The sequence below is a fragment of the Geotrypetes seraphini genome, chromosome 1 (assembly GCF_902459505.1).
Source record: "Geotrypetes seraphini chromosome 1, aGeoSer1.1, whole genome shotgun sequence".
NCBI lineage: Eukaryota > Metazoa > Chordata > Amphibia > Gymnophiona > Dermophiidae > Geotrypetes > Geotrypetes seraphini.
This window is the reverse complement of record NC_047084.1, coordinates 267,017,901-267,037,507: the sequence shown is the minus strand read 5'-3', so window position 1 is coordinate 267,037,507 and position 19,607 is coordinate 267,017,901. Positions and strand designations below refer to the sequence as shown.

The window sequence follows — 19,607 nt, the reverse complement described above, 5'->3', positions numbered from 1 at the left end:
CTTGAGAAAACAAGACAGGCTGAAGTTAGAAACCAAATTTGTGAACTGGATTAGAACCTAGTTGATGGACAGATGCCACAGGGTGGTGGTTAATGTAATTTGTTCTGAGGAAAGGTGAGCAGTAGAGTGCCTCAAGGATCAGTGCTGGGGACAATTCTGTTCAATATATTTGTGAGTGAAATTGCTGAAGGGTTAAGACGATAAGGATGATACCAAGATTTGTAACAGAGTGGATAGTGCAAAATATAGACAGCAGATATAAATTCTCAAAACTGACACGTTTTGATCGCTAAATTGAAAATAAAATTTTTCCTAGCTTTACTGTCTAGTGATTTCATGAGTCTCTGGTTGCGTTTCCTTCTGTCTGTGTATCCTTTCTTTCTTTCTGCACTCAGGCCCAAGAATTGTCCCTTCCCATGTCTTTAGTGCCCCCAGTGCCTCCTTCCCATGTCCTTAGTGCCTCCTTCCCATGTCTTTAGTGCCCCAGTGCCTCCTCCCTATGTCCTTAGTGCCCCCAGTGCCTCATTCCCATGTCCTTAGTGCCCCCAGTGCCTCATTCCCATGTCCTTAGTGCCCCCAGTGCTTCCTTCCCATGTCCTTAGTGCCCCCAGTGCCTCCTTCCCATGTCCTTAGTGCCCCTTCATGTCTTTAGTGCCCCCAGTGCCTCCTTCCCATGTCCTTAGTGCCCCTTCCTGTCTTTATTGCCCCCAGTGCCTCCTTCCCATGTCCTTAGTGCCTCCTTCCCATGTCTTTAGTGCCCCAGTGCCTCCTCCCTATGTCCTTAGTGCCCCCAGTGCCTCATTCCCATGTCCTTAGTGCCCCCAGTGCTTCCTTCCCATGTCTTTAGTGCCCCCGGTGCCTCCTTCCCATGTCTTTAGTGCCCCCGGTGCCTCCTTCCCATGTCCTTAGTGCCCCTTCCTGTCTTTAGTGCCCCCAGTGCCTCCTTCCCATGTCTTTAGTGCCCCCAGTGCCTCCTTCCTATGTCCCTCTCACTGCCTTCCACACTTTGTCCCACCCCCCACCCCCACCCCCGAAGCCAGCCTGCTTGCCTGTCTACCTCTCTCCCTCCCTCCCTGGCCAAAGCCAGCCTGCTTGCCTGCCTACCTCCTTCCCTCCCTGCCGCACACACACAAAAAAAGCCTCCCTCCTTCCTTTCCCCAGGTCGGCTGCTCTTACCACCCTGCTGCTGCTAAAGCCAACAGGAAGTCTTCTTTCTGACGTCAATTCCGACGTCAGAGAGGACGTTCTGGACCAGCCAGGCAGCATAGGATTAATCTTACAAGCGGATATATATCTCATCATGACCAGCAGGTGGAGAATGAGACAAAACTTTGGAACTGTACATATCATGTGACCCCTTCCTAATCCTATCATGTGACCCCTAATGAATTCCTAATTCAGTCTGCCGAATAGCCAAGCAGAACTAAGAACTATATACAGAAAAACAAACAGGAGTATCAACAAATAAAAACAGGAACGCTGTTGGAAAATGCAAAGGAACAAATGCAAATAGCAAAGGTTCCCATAGCTCGCCAGCCAAGTCACAGCCGCTGTTCTTAATCTGCCCGGCCCTAGAAAAATACTAGAAACTGACTGAAAAATGAAAATCTGCATGCAAGAACACGACAATAATAATAATAATAATTTTATTCTTATATTGTAGACGGTTCATAACAAGGTGAGCTAATACATGGGATACAGATAAAATACAAATTAGAATGATGGACTAAAAACAGAAAGCATTTACAATATAATGCAGAAAATACCGGCATGGCAGGGAAAGAAGTAATACATAGAACAGATAAAATGCATCAAGTTGAATATTGTATAAAGAACTTGATTGAAAAAATGAAGCAGAATGCATTAAGATACCAGCCTATCAAAGAGTTGAGTTTTTAACAATTTTCTAAAATCAAGATAGGAAGAGACCTCTAACATAATTTTTCCAAGCCATACATTCAATTTAGCGGCTTGAAATGAGAGGGTTCTCTCAAGAAACTTCTTATAATGACAGGATTTTATGGAGGGATATGAAAACAAGTGAACTCTACGTGTGGTCTTTTTGGTGTGACTCAAAGAAAAATGAGACAAGATAACCTGGTAACAATCCCGAAACTGATTTATAACAAATACAAGAAAATTTGAACAGAATTCTCAACTCTATCAGCAACCAATGGAGTTTCAAATAAAAAGGAGCGATATGCTCCCATTTTTTAAAATAAAAAATGAGGCGAACGGCAATATTCTGAATCACTCAATTTTTTGAAAATTTTCTTGTAAGCACCTAGATATATGTTACAATAATCGAGAATACTTAAGATAGAAGACTGTCAGTAAACGAAAGGAAGTTTTGTCAAAATACTTCTTAATGGTACAAAGCTTCCAAAGCACAGAGATACATTTCTTAAACAATAAATCCGTATGTTGTTCCAATGTGAGATGTTTATCCAGAGTCATACCCAATATTTTTATGGATTGTTGTGTGTTATAGTCCAACCCATTCACGTGTATTGTTGTTTCTTTAATCTTATCGTTGGGAGTTGCTAAAAAAAAAATTAGTTTTTTCCGCACTTAATTTCAATTTATAAGCAGTCATCCAAAGTTCAATCTGACTTAAAATAATCGCTAAAAAAATTATGAACTCTGGTGACAGGCAAGTTAACGGGATGACTATAGTAATGTCATCCGCATAAATGTAGAACTTGAGCTTTAAACTTTGCAACAAATTTCCCAAGGAAGCAAGATAAATATTAAACAAAGTGGGGGACAGAAGTGAACCCTGCGGGACCCCACAGGAGTTTTCCAAGACAAGGTATCTTCTTTAAACACTTGGTACGATATTTTACCCAGGAAGCCACAAAACCAGTTCAAGATATTACCTGCGATTCCAATGGATTCCAAACAATCCAACAAAACAGTATGATCTACCAGATCAAAAGCACTGCTCAGATCTAGCTGCAGAATTAACGCACTTGAACCTTGACTAAATAATGAATACAAATAATCAGAGAGGCCATGTTTGTTTTGGTACTAAATCCTGACTGAAAACCAGATTGATTCTCATGCAAAATGCTAAACTTATCCAAGTATGTAACTAATTCAGCGTTTGCCAAACCTTCCTGTATCTTATTTTAGTAGCAAGAGGAATACTGGCAATAGGTCTAAAATTAGATGCAATGCTGGATGATTCTTTATTGTTTTTTAAAATTGGTGTAATCACAATTTCACCCTGTTCCTCAGGAAACTTCCCTATGGATAATAAGAAATTAATCTACATCAACAATTTGGCCTTAAAGTTGACAGGGGTCCTATGCTGGTCTGGAGAGGCTAAAAGAAAGTAAATTAGCAGGTAAGAACCTAATTTCTCCTTCTTTAGCAACTCTCCAGATCAGCATAGGGTTAATCTTACAAGCGGGACGTACCAAAGCAGTCCCCATCATGGATGAGACCACCAAACGGCAGACACTAGAAAAAGCTCACTGAACACCATGTCCCGATGTGCCTGAACGTCCACACGGTAGTGTCTGACAAAAAAATGTAGCGAAAACGAGACTGCCGCCTTACAAATATCCAGAGGAGGCACCAGCGAAGACTTAGCCCAAGAAGCTGCCTGATTCTGAGTGGAATGAGCCTTGAGAATTGCCATAAGAGTCTTTTTCTGAAGAAGATAAGCAGAAGCAATAGTCTTGATCTGGCGCATAATGGTAGCCTTGGAAGCACTATCCCCTCTACGAGGACCCGCTAGAAGGACAAAAAGATGATCTGATTTCCTGAGTCCTCTGCAAGTAGACGCGAAGGATCCGACCAACATCCAATTTGTGCAACTGTTTCTGCTCAGAACCTGTCCGACTACCCAGGACCGGGAGGACCACATACGGATTGACATGAAAAAGAGAAACTACCTTTGGCAGAAAGGAAGGAACAGGCCTCAACACTACCCGCTCCCTAGAAAACTCGAGGAAGGGAGACCTACAAGAGAGAGCTTACAGCTCCGAAATGTCTATCAGAAGTAACAGCTACCAAGAAGACCACCTTAAGAGTAAGGTCCTTCAATGAGCAGGCACCCAAAGGCTCAAACGGGGGGGAGGGGGTGTGTTCACAAGCCCGGACAGAACCAGATTCAAATCCCAAGAGGAAACAGACGGTCGCACGGGAGGCTTGAGCAACTTGGCCGCCCGCAAGAAGCGAACCACATCAGGAATGGCAGTTAGATGCTGACCCTGTAATAACCCACGAAAGGCTGAACTCAGAGAGAAGACCAAGTCAACTCTAAGATGTTAGGCAGGGAAGCGCGAAAAGCAATCACGCCAAACTCACACATAAGCTCGAGAAGTGGAAAGTCTGCGAGACCCCAAGAGAGTGGAGATCATTTTGTCTGAATATCCCTTCTTACCTAGACGATTCCTTTCAAGAGCCAAGCCGTAAGACAAAAAGGACTCGGATCGAACATGGGAATGAGGCCACGAGTCAGAAGATTGTGCGAAGAGGCAGAGGAAGTGAATCAGACACCAGATGCCTCACCAGATCTGTGTACCACGATCGCCTGGGCCAATCCAGAGCCACCAGAACTATAAGGCCCGGATGTTGAACTATGTGGAGAATAACTCTGTCCATTAATGGCCACGGAAGGAACACATACAACAGTCCCTCCATTGGCCATAGTTGAACCAGAGCATCCAGACCCTCGGCCTGACCATCTCTGCGACAACTGAAGAAGCGGGGAGTTTTGGCATTGACTCCTGTGGCCATCAGTTCCATGAGGGGCTGATCCCAAGAATGCATTGGTCCAGGACTTGGCAACTAAGTTTCAATGCCAAAAAATGCAAGATCATGCACCTTGGCAGCAAAAATCCATGCAGGACTTACACCCTAAATGGTGAAACCCTAGCAAGGACTGTAGCAGAACGAGACTTGGGGGTGATCATTAGTGAAGACATGAAGACTGCCAATCAAGTGGAGAAAGCTTCATCCAAGGACAGACAAATCATAGGTTGTATCCGTAGAAGTTTCGTCAGCCGTAAGCCCGAGGTCATAATACCATTGTACAGATCCATGGTGAGACCCCATCTGGAATACTGTGTACAATTCTGGAGGCCACATTACCACAAAGATGTGCTGAGATTTGAGCCGGTTCAGCGAATGGCCACCCGGATGGTCTCAGGACTCAAGGATCTCCCGTATGAGGAACGGCTGGATAAGTTGCAGCTATACTCACTCAAGGAACGCAGAGAGAGGGAGGACATGATTGATTCGTTCAAATATGTCACGGGCCGTATAGAGGTGGAAGAAGATATCCTTTTTTCTTAAAGGTCCCACGGCAACAAGAAGGCATCCGTTTAAGCTCAGGGGTGGGAAATTTCATGGTGATACCAGAAAATATTTCTTCACCAGAAGGGTGGTTGATCGCTGGAATAGTCTTCCACTACAGGTAATTGAGGCCAGCAGCGTGCTGGATTTTAAGAAAAAATGGGATTGGCATGTGGGATCTCTTCATGGAGGAAGTTAAAGGGTGGGTCATTAGTGTGGGCAGACTAGATGGGCCGTGGCCCTTTTCTGCCGTCAGTTTCTATGTTTCTAACTGAAAGGCCACGTGGCTTAGACATCACTTTCCAGGATCTAACATATGATGACTGAGGAAGTCCACTTGAACATTCTCCACTCCGGCTATATGGGAGGCCAAGATGTCCTGAAGATGCGACTCTGCCCAGAGCATGAGCAGAGCCACCTCCTGCACCACCTGAGTGCTTCTGGTGCCCCCATGATGATTGACATAGGCCACTGCCGTGGTATTGTCTGACAGAACCCAGATCGACTTGCCCGTCAAGGAGTGGCAGGCTAACAGCGCCAGATGGATGGCTCTGGTTTCCAGAACATTGATCAACCAGCACACCTCATCCGTGGACCAGGTGCCCTGAGCTGAGTGACCTAAACACTGAGCTCCACAACTGGTATCCGTGAGAAGCACTGTCCACTGTGGCTGATCCAGACTCATCCCTTGAACAAGATGGGAGGTCTGGAGCCGCCAATGAAGACTGGAGTGAGCCAAACCCCTCAGAAGAACAGGGTGAGCTAGACTGAGGGTTTGGGGCGACCACCTCCGAAGCAGGGCATACTGAAGAGGATGCATGTGGGCCCAAGCCTACCTCACCACGTTGAGGGAAGCTGCCATTGACCCCCAAGACTTGGAGGAAATCATGTGCCCGAGGACACCGGGACGCCATAAGCTGGCACATTTGAGAGAGTGTAATTTGCTTACCTGGGCCTCTGGGAGGAAGACCTTCCCCAAGGAGGTGTCGAACACCACACCGAGATACTGTAGGCGCTGCGAGGGGGGCCAACCGGCTCTTGGCAAGGTTGACAATCCTTCCCAGCGACTGCAGGAACTCCACCACCTGAGCCGTGACCCGGGTGCTCTCCTGGAAGGATTTTGCGCCTTACCGGTTGTCCTGGTAAGGATGCACCAGAATGTCCTATGTCCACAAGGCTGCCGTGATGACCACCATAACCTTGGTGAACATCCAGAGAGCTGTGGCCAGACCAAAAGGCAGCGCACAAAACTGAAAGTGCTAGCCCAAGATCGCAAAACAAAGGAAGGGCTGATGGGAGGTCCGGATTGGAATGTGCAAGTAGGCCTCTGTCAGGTCGAGAGAGGTTAGAAACTCTCCCGGATGAACCACCAGAATCACCGATCACAGTGTCTCCATGGAAGAAGACGGAACTCTGAGAGCCCTGTTGACCCCCTTCAAATCTAGGATGCGCCAAAAAGTCCCCTCTTTCTTGGGCACCTAAATCGAGTACCTGCCGGTGCCCAACTCCTGAGGGGGCACTGGAACCACAGCTCTGAGATCTAGCAGTCTTTGAAGGGTCTGGCGAAAAGCCTGCTTCTTCCACTTGGCGTGACAAGGAGAAGTTAAAAAATGCTCTGACAATTAATGGGCAACTCTAGAGCATAACTATCCCGAATCACCTCCAAGACCCACTGATCGGATGTGATCTCTGTGAGAAAATTTGTGCAGAAATTTGTGAGAAAATTCATGCAGCCGGGCACCCACCGGAACCAGAGGGGGCGCCGGCAAAGAGTCTTTGGGCAGGACAGGCTGCAAGCGAAGCAATGGGGGGATTTCCTGCCCCCTGACCGGCTCTCTGAAAGGGCTGCATGCGGTGAAAGAAACGCCACCGGGAAAACCTAGAAAACGGGAAGGTAGCAGCCCCACGGCCAGTGCAAAACCTGCAGAATTCCGGCAGATGCCCCCTAGCAGTGCCTCCTCTAACCGCCTGACAGGCATGGTCCTCAGACAGGCGGGGAACCTTAGAGTCTGTCAAAGTCTGAATCAACTTATCTAAACCCTCTCCAAACAAAAAAGACCCCCGAAAGGGAAATTTTGTGAGTTTAGTCTTGGATGCCGCATTCGCTGACCAAGCGCGCAGCCACAATGTACGACACGCCGCCACTCCAAAAGCCAAAGACTTGGCAGAGGACCGCACCAAGTCGTAGAGGACGTTGGATAGTAACGAGGCCACCATTTCAATCTTCACAACCTCTTGATCCACCAATGACCAATCAAACTCACAGTCAAGAAAACGCTCAGCCCACCGAAACACAGCTTGAGCCACAAGCCCCCCACAAATAGCCGCCTGGACCCTCAAGGCAGAGACATTAAAATTCTGTTTAAGGAGAGCCTCCAATTTACGTTCCTCAGAATCATGTAAGGCAGAACCGCCCTCTATGGGCACAGTATGCTGCTTTGAAATATCTGAGACCACCGCATCTACCACTGGCAACTTCAAGGTAGCCCTATCCACCTCCGGGATGGGATACGAATGAGCCATAAAGTGCGAAAACCAAAACAGCTCCTCCGACGTATTCCACTGCGCCATAACAATATCCTGAATATCCTGATGCATAGGAAAAGAGCGGGATCCCGGGTGGATCCCCCGAAGGGGGTCCCCCACCCACGGGGTCTCAGGTGGCGTCTCCTCAAAACCGAGGAGACCTGCTGAATCAAAAGTGGGAGCTCGTCTCTGTAAAAAAAGGTGCAGCTAGGACGCCTTCTCGCTGGTAGTTGGAAAAAACAAGGCCCCGCTACCAGCGGCCGTCCCCTCAAGAGGATCCTGGAGGTGTCCCCAAGGGTCCAGGTCCTCATTGAAATCTGCACGTTCCTCAGATCATGTCTTCATCCCAAGCCACCTGTGGGCGCTTGGACGAGGGAGGAGGAGGAGGAGGAGGGGACGTGAATGAAGTAGAAGAGGGCAAAGCCGCAGGGGGATGCCGGGGGGGGGGGGCACAACCTTCCCCGAAACCTCTGGGACAACTGCAAAACCCCCGGCCGCCTGAAAATAAGCTCTGCATAAATTAAAAAATAAATCAGGGGAAAAAAACCCTAGCGGCCCCATGGGACCGCCTGCCCGAGCAGGGGACCCAGCAGAAACCTGCCCCTGTTTTTCCAAGACAAAGGGAAGGTCACCTGAGGTGGCAGAGCTAAAGGAGGGTTTATTGTTCAAAAATGACGAAGTTCCCGCTGCTAAAGCATACAAGCCGGCATCAGCTGATTTAGAAACAGCTGAGAGGGAGTCCCCAACTGAACCGGCGGTAAGGGAATCTTTTTACCCTCACCGTCAGTGGCTGAGGAAAACCCTCTGTGGACGGTGGGGGAAGACCAGGCTTCCCCGCTGTTCCCTGCCGACTCGCGAGGCACTAGCAGCGGGGAGCTCTGACGCCTGCAGCTGCTGCTGATGGAGCCCATCCACTGTACCGGCCTGTATACCGCTTGTACAGGCCGGCCGCGAGTGCTTCGCATCTGGAACAAAATGAGCACTTCTTCGCCTGTGAAGTGCTCATTGCTCCATACGTGACCTAGCTAGGAAAAAAATGCCGGTTAGTTAAAAAATACAGTAAAATACAGCAAATTTAAAGGGAAAGCAACCCTTCAGACCGGCACTACCTTAGAATTTTGGGGGGTAAGGCTTACTGTTGAGGCACCTCTAGAAAAATGTTGGGGAGGTGGAATAAAGGGGGAGAGGGAGGGACCCAGCTCGAAACCCGCCAGGTTTGACACCTTTGAGGTCAAACGGACCCCCAAACAGGGTCCACCAAGCTCAATCCGGCAACAAAAAGGGACAAAAATTCCAACAGCCCTACTACCAAGGGAGATGGGTACAGCTCACTACACCTGCTGGAGACTGAGAAGACTGATGTAATTAGGGAGGGATCACATGATATGTACAGTTCCAAAGTTTGTCTCATCCATCTGCTGGTCATGAAGAGATATATACCCGAATGTAAGATTAACCCTTTCCTGGTCTGGAGAGTTGCTAAAGAAGTTTTAGTTTAGGATAAGCGTCATCCTGACTAACTATAAAACCAATTAATGTACTGAACTGTGTATGCCTACCTTGTCATTCTTTTGATGCAAATTGGACACCCTTTATGGCCAGGAAGAAATAAAAGATTTTCTGCTTTACCGAAGACTTCTGGAGTTTCACTGTGATTGCATTTCTTACACTGCTGGCCATCAGCATCCGCCTGCACTTTGGAAGCTCCAAAACAAGAGGCTTCTTTTGTGAAAGAAGAGGCATGGAGAAGAGGTCTGCACGGGAACGGGGAGCGCTGTACACTGTAACATACAATAAATGGGCCATGCACAGATTTCGCGGAGAGAAAGTCTATCCAAACTCTTTTCCTGACCCATAAAATGATCTGCCAACAGAAGAGGAAGACGAGGGTCCACTCAATGAAATAGAACCACAACTTTACCTGCCAACTGAGTACATCACCTACTGCCCAGGCGGTAGAGAAATACCCCCATCATAACGCTGACTGAAAAGACCTTCAGTGTCATTCCGGAAGAATGGTCTGAAGCTCCAGAAACGGTAGCCTGACCATGCTCCAGAATAGAAGAATGAACAAGTACTGAGTTGCCTCTTAAGACCAGACTCCTGGAGCTGAGGATGGAAGGCACCGAGCCCCCCAACCCGACAGCCCGGGATTATTGGTGGCCATGAGCTAGTCCAGCAAAGACCGAGGCATGCCTTTGAAAAGAGAAATCTCGCTGAGCCACTAAATCATACAGAGCGATGCTTGAGGAGTCTACCAAATAATTGGAGCCCTGAGATACCGGGAACCACTGGAACAAAAGCGACTGCTGTAGCGTTATAATGGGAAAGCAAGCCGAAGTTCCCAGTGGAGTCAGCAACATAGATCCTAGAACCTGTACAGAATCCCATACTCTTGGTCATGGTGACCAAAGAAGAATGCAAACCTGAGACTGTGACCCATCACCCTAGTCTCTGGGAAGAAATACATTTCTCTCCTATATGAATAAAAACATCTCCCCGATATACTTATAAATAGTACAGGAGAAAAGAGCGCTGTGCATATTTGAAGATTCACGTCCAAAGAATTGAGGAAAAGAAACCACCCTTTTTGTGTCAGTCAAATGGCCCGACTGGAAGACGTCCGAATCAAGCAGTCAGTCAAGAAGAAATTAGGTGAATCGCCTGGTAGCGCCAATACGGTACCACTGCCCACATTTTCTAAAATGTTTGTGAAGCCTTGGGTAGGCGAAATGGCATGTGCCATAATCGAAAGCGCTGCTCCAAGAGAGGCAAGCAAACCTAGTGCAGAGTCGGAATCCATAGTGAAAATGTAAATATTCTCCCAGTTTTTCTGCAGAAATGTGTAACCCTGAGAAACTAATTCAGCAGAATGGGATCCAGCCTGCCCAATGCCCCAGTCTTGGGCACCATGCAGTAAGTGGAACAACGTCCCTTAGTTCCTGAAGAACTACAAGAACTGCCCTGAGGATCAGTAACACTTAAAAGGGAAACACCAAACATAGAGACTCCAAGAACGAACCGGAAACCTGAGGAGGATGCAAAGTTGCAAGCATCCTGAAAAACATTCACGTTCTCTCCGAGATCTCCTGAGATCTCGGAGAGAATGTGAACTCGCAGGCCTTGAGCATGCACAGATGCTCAAGGCCCAGCACAGAAAAGGAGGCCGATCTTCGGGCACTAGCACCAGCACCAACGCACAGGACATGCCGGTGCCGAGCTGAAAGTAAGAAGCGGGTTCGGGTGGGTCTGGGGGATTTCAGGTCGCGGCGGCGGCGGGGGGATCTTGGGGGAGGAGGGTGCCTGATCGCAGGGGTGGGCCTTCTGGGGGAGCAATGCCGGTTCTCGTGGGGGGGGGGGGATAGAGCAGCGCCGCTGGCCTCGGGGGGTGGGAACGTATCAAAGCGAGTTTCCATTATTTCCTATGGGGAAACTTGCTTTGATATACGAGTATTTTGGTTTACGAGCAAGCTTCTGGAACAAATTATTCTCGTAAACCAAGGTACTACTGTATATAAATACTTAGCTCCCCGCCCCTCCTGGATGTGTACAACAATCTTTCATGAAACAAAGGGAAACAATGTTAATAATTAATATTTAAATCTTGCAATATTTTGTTAGGCCCCAAATTTCCTTGAATTTACTAAGGTGCCCCAGCTGTAACAAATTAATATTTTCCAAACTTATAAATCTGGCATAAGGATTCCCACCAAAAACTATAATTTAAATTATCCTAATTTTTCAGTATAAGCTGCACAGCCACTCCTGTCATGATGAGGAGCAATTTATTCTGGTTTGCATTGAGTGGTCTCTTGGGGGAATAATACCGTTCCAAACAATATTATATCATATGATAATGGAGCTATTCGAGGGAAGAACAATTTGTGCTGTCACTGTGATTTTCACTGAGGTTAACTGTTCTAAAAGAAAGGTAGGGTTTACTAAATGCGGCTAAGGAAACCCGAGTTAAAATACCTAAGCAAGAGGTAAAAGGTATTAGTAGCTCGTCAGTTTATTCCCAGGTCCTTTGCAACACAAATATTTAATTTTAAGGCGTACTACTCTGGCAGGCCGCACCTTTTTTTAGCCTATGTAGTTATCTCCGGGATCATGGAAGCATTCAAAAACAGCTCCCGCCAAAACAGTACTAGTTAAACGCCAACTCTAAACTTGTGAAATAAAAAAAAATTGTAAAACTCACCGCACACCTAAGGGGCGGATTGAAGTATTAAATACAGTTTTCCATCCCCGCTGTAAAGTGCCAAAAAATATATAATTACCTCAAGTTCCGGCTTCATTCAAAGCCATTTAACTATCATAGCAAAAGCATATTACACGTCACCAGATTCCATCCCGGCCACCCAACAACTATCTACACCAGCGATTCAACTGTCTGAAGCAAAACCTCGCCCTCAGCTCTGTTATACACATTTCCTTATTTAACGGTTTATTTGAGCTCAGATCAAAAAATAAATAAAACCATTTCTTATTGAGAGCATTGCAAACTAACAACCTCCTCTTAGAACTAGATGTACGGTAAGTAACTAACAAAAAACAGTCAATAAGTTCATTAACGGGTGCGTAAAGAACGTAAGCAGTTTGAAGTCGGTTTGGAGGAAGAGGATTTGAAAAAACCGGTTTCTGCTAAGCTCGCGGCTAGTGACCAATCAGCAACGTGGGATTTTCGCGCTGGTTGCTGCAAGAGGCGGGCCTAGTGGGCTGAATCGTAAGCTGCTGTTTTCTGTATTTTCGAGCAAGGATTCCTTATTATTATTTTTTTCTTCTTAATTCAGTATACTTATTAAGATCATGCGCCAAACAGGTTTGGTGTTTTTCTTTCCTTTGCGTGTTTGCGTTCGTGTATGCTGAGGCTGAGCTGAATAACGCGGAGGGTAGAAGCTGCGGCATGGAAGGAGAGGCCCATGAGCTGCTAGGCGATAGGGTCATTGGGGGAAGGAAAGGGGGGATGGATGCCCGTACTATATGTGAACTGTGGAGATTCAGGCCTAGTCTTTTATCCGGGTGAGGAGGTAGTGAAAATAGCTATTCAGGAAGGACTGGGAACTGGGGTTCATTGCTTTTTAGACTGCACAGCAACAGTGTGCCGTTAAGTATAGATATTAGGAGAGGGCGATACTTGTTACTTATCCTTTCTTATAGCGATACGGTTTGGATGATGAAAGGTTGGTTGGTTTTTTTTCGTGATCTGTGACATTAGGGGAAAAATTCATACTTTGGTGCTGCCTCTATTGCGTGAAGGCCGTGTGCCCTCTGCGGTTGCCCCAGATTTCTTGTAACTACTCTTCACTCCGTACAGTTTTTGTAGGTCTGGATCATTACGTAAGTTAGCGTTACTACATTCTCTTAAATCATTTTTATATACACTAACTTATGAAGTAGTGAAAAATGTGGATGCTTTTCCCCTACTGTTCTCCGGTAACACAAATCTTGAGATGCAGCTTTAAAGAATACTTTTGGTAGTTGAAAATAACCCAGATTTCGTTTTTGACTGGCAGTTTGATCTTTCTGAGCTTTTATAGATGTCAGCTGTGTGGGTGCTAAGCACCCCTAATATTGAACATGTTCCTTCGTTGGTTCTAAGGAGGGATAAATTGTGTTATGCTTGTCAAACCCCCTCCCCTCTGTTTTGAAATGTTGGCGACTATATTAGGTTTGGGTTTGCCTTATTTGTTTCATTTGATTTTGTGGCTTCTCCAGTTAAGACACAGCTGGTGGTAGAGCTTTCCTCTTAAGCATGATCTATCTGTGCTGTACAGGTCACTCTCCCCTTTTCAAAATTTCTGCTACAGACTATATCGGTTCTTTCTTATTGCCACTTTTTACTAATGTCCTGTATTTGACCTGTAAATATAAAGCTTTGTGTGATATAGGGATGAAATATATAGTACATGAAGACTGGATTGTGGAAGCCCTGAAACTTCAGCTATGTATGGATGGAGGGAAGCCATATTTGATAATTTATTCTTGGATGACATGTTGTGTTTTAATAACGTACAACACGTTTCCCTTGATTACTAAGTACTTTTAATAAACAGTATGCTATTCTATTTTGCCTATTTAAAAAAAAAAGAGAGAGAAAACTGAAGGGAGCACGGGGAGATAATTATGAAATAATCTTGAAATAATTTGATTGGCTTAATCAAAGGCTTTGGCATTGCTGAAGCTGAATGTCATTCATTTTAGTGCTTGTGATACATTTCTTTGGTTAAGGGAGGAGCAGGGTGGGCAGCTACAGTTAACTAAACTGGTATGTGTATTTCTTTTAATGTACTTTTGGATATTGCTCTCGAGTGTAAACTTCTTAATTATATTTCTATTGCAGTAGCTGTGTCATTCTAGACAAGCGGGGTATCTCACCATGGCCTTGAGCCATCTACAGAAGTAATCCACTCCGGATTTTTTCTGTGTCCATCCTACTTCACTGTGAGTTCTGCCTCCTGCAGTTTTTCCCTTGTGCATGCAAGCCAGTAGGAGTGCTTCTATTCTACTCTCTTTTTCTTATTATATTTGGTGTTTTCGACCTTTTATTCTGTATTTTCAGTTTGGAGCTTTCACCTTGGTTTCAGCTCTGCCTGTGAAGACTCTGGTCTGCAGCTGACAGGCCAATCCCTGGTGGTACCTGTTAGCCAGCCTGCACAAGTATTTTTGGAGTGTGGGGCCTTCCCTGCTTTTAATCCCTCAGCTATTGCTTAGCAGGGATTCAAGCATCAAGCACAGGCCTTTGGGCATCCGTAGGAAGCGCAAGGTGTCTTGCAGGGTGCGTTCTCCTCCCCCCCACACACTACTTCTGTAAACATGCCTTTTGGTCTGTGGGGGTGGAAGTGCAGTCAGGCTTCATGTTTGTCTGGTAGCACGAAGATCAACATTGGAGAGGCATGTAGCGGTATATAAGAAATAAATTACATTACATTACATTACATTCCCAACTTGAGGCAGTGAGTCTTCTCATTTCCAGCTACTGACGTACATGTTCAAAAGGTCACAGTGAGTAAGGCTGTTACAGCCTGCAAAGTGAATCAGGTGAGGTCTGAATTTCAGGTCTTTGGGTGTTTCTGTATGATCTCATGCTTCTCCCCACCTGAAAAATCCTAATTTTGCCATTTTTGCACTTTGTTGAAATGTTTTTTTAGTTTCTAGGTGCAAATTCCTTAGCGGTGGCCATTTTGGATTTTTAGCAATTGTTTTTTCTAAAGTTCTCTGCACTTCCCAAACTACAAATTTTGCCTCAAAACTGGTTGGGAAGGAATCTTTGGACTCTTCTACTCCAAAATCATGTAAGGATTGTATAAATTGGCACCTCAAGAGCGTCCTTGCGTCACGTCCCACGTAAGCGGTCTGGAGAAGTGGGAACGGCCACCTTAACCTCTCCTTTACTCAGATGACCAAAAGGGCAGCCAGCCTGTTGGGGTGGCCTTCTCTGTTTTCAGGGCCTGGAAATCCAGATAGTTCTGTTTGACGTGGATTCCCCACAGCCCAAGAAGCACAAGCTAAAGTAATCAAAGGGTGACTCCATGTGCCAAGGTCCTGAGGACTACTCAGACTTTCAGAAATTTTTGTGGAATGCCTTTCATGAGAGCTGTGCTTCTCCTGCGCAGTTTCGTCTTTTGGCTTTGCCTCACAGGGCACTCACTTCTCAGTCTGCGGCTGTTCAGGACTCAAGAGACGTCTTCCTAGGAGATACTGATGAGGATGACTATTTTGCGATCCCCTTTTTTTCAAGGGGATGGTCTTTCCGTGGCTGGGGACCCAGGAATGTGTACACCAGCTGTGTGGATCCTGCTTTGGCTTTAGAGCCAGGGAACGATCCCATGGTTCTGTGCTTATTTCAGTCCACTGTCTTGCCAGATCTTATTTCTGAGTCTCTGCATGAGCTGAATTTAGTAACTCAGCCAGCTCCTTAAGCTTCCACTCTTGTGTGTGACGTAAGAGCTCAGTTCTCTGTCTGGCATCTTGATATTAACATCCTGATTTTGGAGCAGTTGGACTCTCCAGAAGAGGCTCTCAAAGTAGCGAGAGCCATGTCCCATCTTTATCCTATGGCACAGGAGGGTCAGCAACATTTTAGTCGGCCTAGAGTGGATTATTTGGTGGCTCAGAGTCACTAAGTGCATCTCCCTTCTGAACGAAGGTGATGTGATGCTCAAGGATATGTAGCACCGCAAAGTGGATGTAATTCTTAGGAGTCTTTTTGAGGCAGTGGCTTTGAGAGTCAGTGCTGCCTCGATGGCATCCTTTGTCATAAGTGCTTGCCTTTCCAGACTTTGCACTTTGGAGAGTTAAGCTGTTGAGAACCTCCCCTCTAAAGCTTCTTTTCTCGGGGGTGGACTATGTGGCCCTTTGACATTCTTCGTGTCCTTGGTAAGGCGTCAACTTATTTTATTTCTGCTCATTTTATGCTCTGGATCAGGCAATGGGCTGGCAATTCCACATCTAAAGCTACTCTTACCAGACTCCCTTTTCAGGGACAGTTATTTGGTAAATGCCTGGATGATCTCATGAATTCTGTGGTGGATCGTCGTCCTAAGACTGATAGCAGACCCAGAACTTTTAGATGCTTAGGGTGCTCTAATGTTTGTGGATTCCAGAGCTCCCGACAGTATGCTGGTTCTGCATCACAGAGATCCTACCAGGGCAACTGACAGAAGTTCACAGGGCCTACACATAACCAGTTCTCCACTTCCAAAGCTGCTCCAGCTCCCAAGAAGTCACAATGATTCCAGGCCAGGAGCAGCCTTTCTGCACATTGGAGGGGGGGGGGGGAGGGCAGGCTCTCAACGTGCGTTCAGGCCTAGGTTTGGATTTTGTCCAACCAGTGGGTTCTGGACATCATTCGGTCCAGATACAAGCTGGAATTTGCCTGGCCTCTGACAGATTGGTTTGTGATTCACCGTGGGCCACCCAGAGAAAGCAGCCAGGGTTCAGGCCTTTGTGAGAAGGTTGCTCAATAGAGCCGGTGCCTCTCGATCACTCAGGCAGATACTCCATATACTTGTGCCAAAGAAAGGCTCAGATGACTGGAGGCGCATCCTGGACCTTACTCATGTGAATGCAGCGCTCAGAGGTCTGCGCTTTTGCATGGAAACGGTTCGATCTATCATAGTGGCAGTGACCCTCGGGAGAGTTCCTGGCCTCTCTGGATCTGACAGAAGCCTACATGCATATTCTTATTTTACCAGATCATAGGACGTTTCTCAGGTTTCATGTCCAGTAAAATTATCGATTTTTCGGCTCTGCCCTTTGGCCTGGCTATAGCTCCTCTCCTTCACCAAAGTGATGGTTGTGGTAGCATTTCACCTGCATAAGATGGGATTGCAGGTGCATCCCTACCTTGATAACTGGCTGATCAGGACCCCCTCATTGGTCGGAGGGGCAGTACACAAAGGATCAGGTGATCTAGTCTTGGAAGATCTAGGTTGGATTGTAAATTACAACAAGAGCAATTTTATACCAACGCAATCCCTGGAGTACCTGGGTGTCTTGCTAGACACAGTTTCAGGCCCCATCTGTCTACCAGAGGCACCCAGACAGAAGCTATGCTCTCGGATTTCTTGTCTCTTGGACAACTCAGCTCCCTCGGCAATGGACTACCTACAAGTTCTGGGGTCTATGGTGGCCACATTAGACGTGGTGCCTTGGGAGAGAGCCCACATGCGTCCTCTTAGCGTGTGTTCTCACGCGGGTCTCAGTCAGATGTGTTACAGACATGTCTACCCTGGATGCTGGAGGCTCGAGCCAGCACTAATTGGCTCCATTCTCAGTCCTTCTCCAAGGGCATGCCTCTGCAGATTGCTTCTTGGGTTGGGAGTCCATTGCAACTATCGTCCAATTCAGGGACTGAAACATGCCATTCAGTTGGATCTGGTGAAATTGCAGAAGACTCTTGAAGGACAAGTAGTCTCTGACAATGCCATGGCAGCACCAAGAGTGCATCTCCAGGTCTGGAAATTTGTCTGCTTTTCGACTGGGTGAAGTGTCTTCTACAAGCACGTGTTGCAGGAGTGGACAATATTCAAGCCAACTTCCTCAGCAGACAGACCTCGGATCTGAGTGAATGGACGCTATTTCCTGCAGCATTTCAGGTCATTGTTCAGTACTGGGGTCATCCACAGTTTGACCTCATGGTAGTGGCAAAGATCAAAAAGGCAAACAGGTTCTTCAGTCAGTCGAGCCAGGAAGTGTTGGACTAGAAGCCATGGCTTCAAGGAGTCCTGTTGTATGTCTTTCCTCCCTGGTCCTTGATAGGCCAAGTGAGCCAATGAATTGTGGCTCATCAAGGAAGTGTTACTCTGGTGGCGCCGGATTGGCCTCACAGGCCATGGTACACAACTGTGATGTGGCTTCGATCTGGCCACTGCCTCAGGTTGCAGGTACATCCAGACCTGCATTCTCGGGGTCTGGTATGCATGGAGAATCCAGGTCGCATTTCTCTTACGTTATGGCTATTGAACATGAAGCATTGGAGCGTAAAGGTTATTCAGATGTAGTCATTGCCACACTTCTCAAATCTAAGAAGTTGACTACCATTTCTGCGAACACTAAGGCTTGGAAAACTTTCCAGCATTTGTGCATTCAGGAATGCGTGGAGCTGTTCTTGGTTCCAGTTTCGATGGTGTTTGTCTTTCTTCGGGCAGTCCTTGACGAGGGCTTTACCATAGCTTCACTTTAGGTCCAGATTACTGGGCTCTCTTGTATCAGGGCTCGGGTCTACGCTGGCATCTCATTCAGGTGTTGCCAGATTTATAAAGGGTGCTCTCTGCATTAGACCACTGCTTAGGCTAATCTAATCTAAACCAACAGGAGGGCTCGACTCGGTTAATAAAAATTAATAAATTATACAAGAGATTAGAACAGAAGCTATCGCTTTTAGGCCCAAATTTTATCTTTTATGGTTGATTATTTGAAAAAGATATCATTAATAAATTTCTGAAATAAATATACAGTATCTTCAATGCTTTATGAAAGGTGGGTAGATGAGAGAGAACTCTAATTTATAGAAGGAAGGTCATTCCAACCTTCGTGGAGCATTAATTTAGTTCTCAAAGGCTTCAACAAAGCTTCTTTTGAGCCTCTGGAAGAAGAGTCCCTCTTGGACTTGACTCTCAAGGTGTTGTTTTTTTTGTAGCAGTGACCTCTGCATGATGAGTCTCAGAGAGCCAGGCTCTTTCTTGTTGGGAGCCTTTCCTTATCTCGGAGACAGGAATTTCTTTGCACACTGTTCCTTCTTTTCTGCCAAAGGTTGTTTTGGCATTTCATGTAAATAGGGAGGCCCATTTGCCTGTGTTCCAACCTTCAGGTTCTAGGAAACAGGCCCACATTTTAATGAAATTAGATATGAGAAGAGTGCTTCTTTGCTATCTAGAGGTCACCAATGAGTTTAGACCATTGGTTCCCAACCCTGTCCTGGAGGACCCAAGGCCAATTAGGTTTTCAGGCTAACCCTAATGAATATACATGGAGTAGATTTGCATGCCTGTCACTTCCATTATATGAGAAAGAAAAATGGAGACCCAATGATCCACAGTGAAAACAATCCACCAATGAAAACAAAAAACTGGATACAGATGTTCTGGAGATAATTAATTATACACTGACATATAAAAACATGAAAATACAATGATAAAAAATACAGTGGTAAAAATCCAACCGGATCCGGATTTTTACCACTGTATTTTTTATCATTGTACTCTTTTCATTGAATTTTCATGTTTTTATATGTCAGTGTATAATTAATTATCTCCAGAACATCTGTATCC

General features: G+C 46.1%; 2 protein-coding genes across 6 annotated transcripts in view; one reads left to right on the top strand and one right to left on the bottom strand.

Annotated features, from left to right (window-relative positions):
* LETM1 (leucine zipper and EF-hand containing transmembrane protein 1) overlaps positions 1-12,343 on the bottom strand; it is a 251,235-nt gene extending 238,892 nt beyond the window's left edge. The window contains exon 1 of the mRNA XM_033950993.1: positions 12,114-12,343. The gene's annotated coding sequence lies outside the window, so the exon portion shown is untranslated. The remainder of the gene's footprint in view (positions 1-12,113) is intronic.
* NSD2 (nuclear receptor binding SET domain protein 2) overlaps positions 12,165-19,607 on the top strand; it is a 521,650-nt gene continuing 514,207 nt past the window's right edge. The window contains exon 1 of one of the 5 annotated variants that reach the window (XM_033950948.1): positions 12,165-12,369. The gene's annotated coding sequence lies outside the window, so the exon portion shown is untranslated. The other 4 variants (XM_033950940.1, XM_033950930.1, XM_033950977.1 and 1 more) reach the window with 4 other exon arrangements.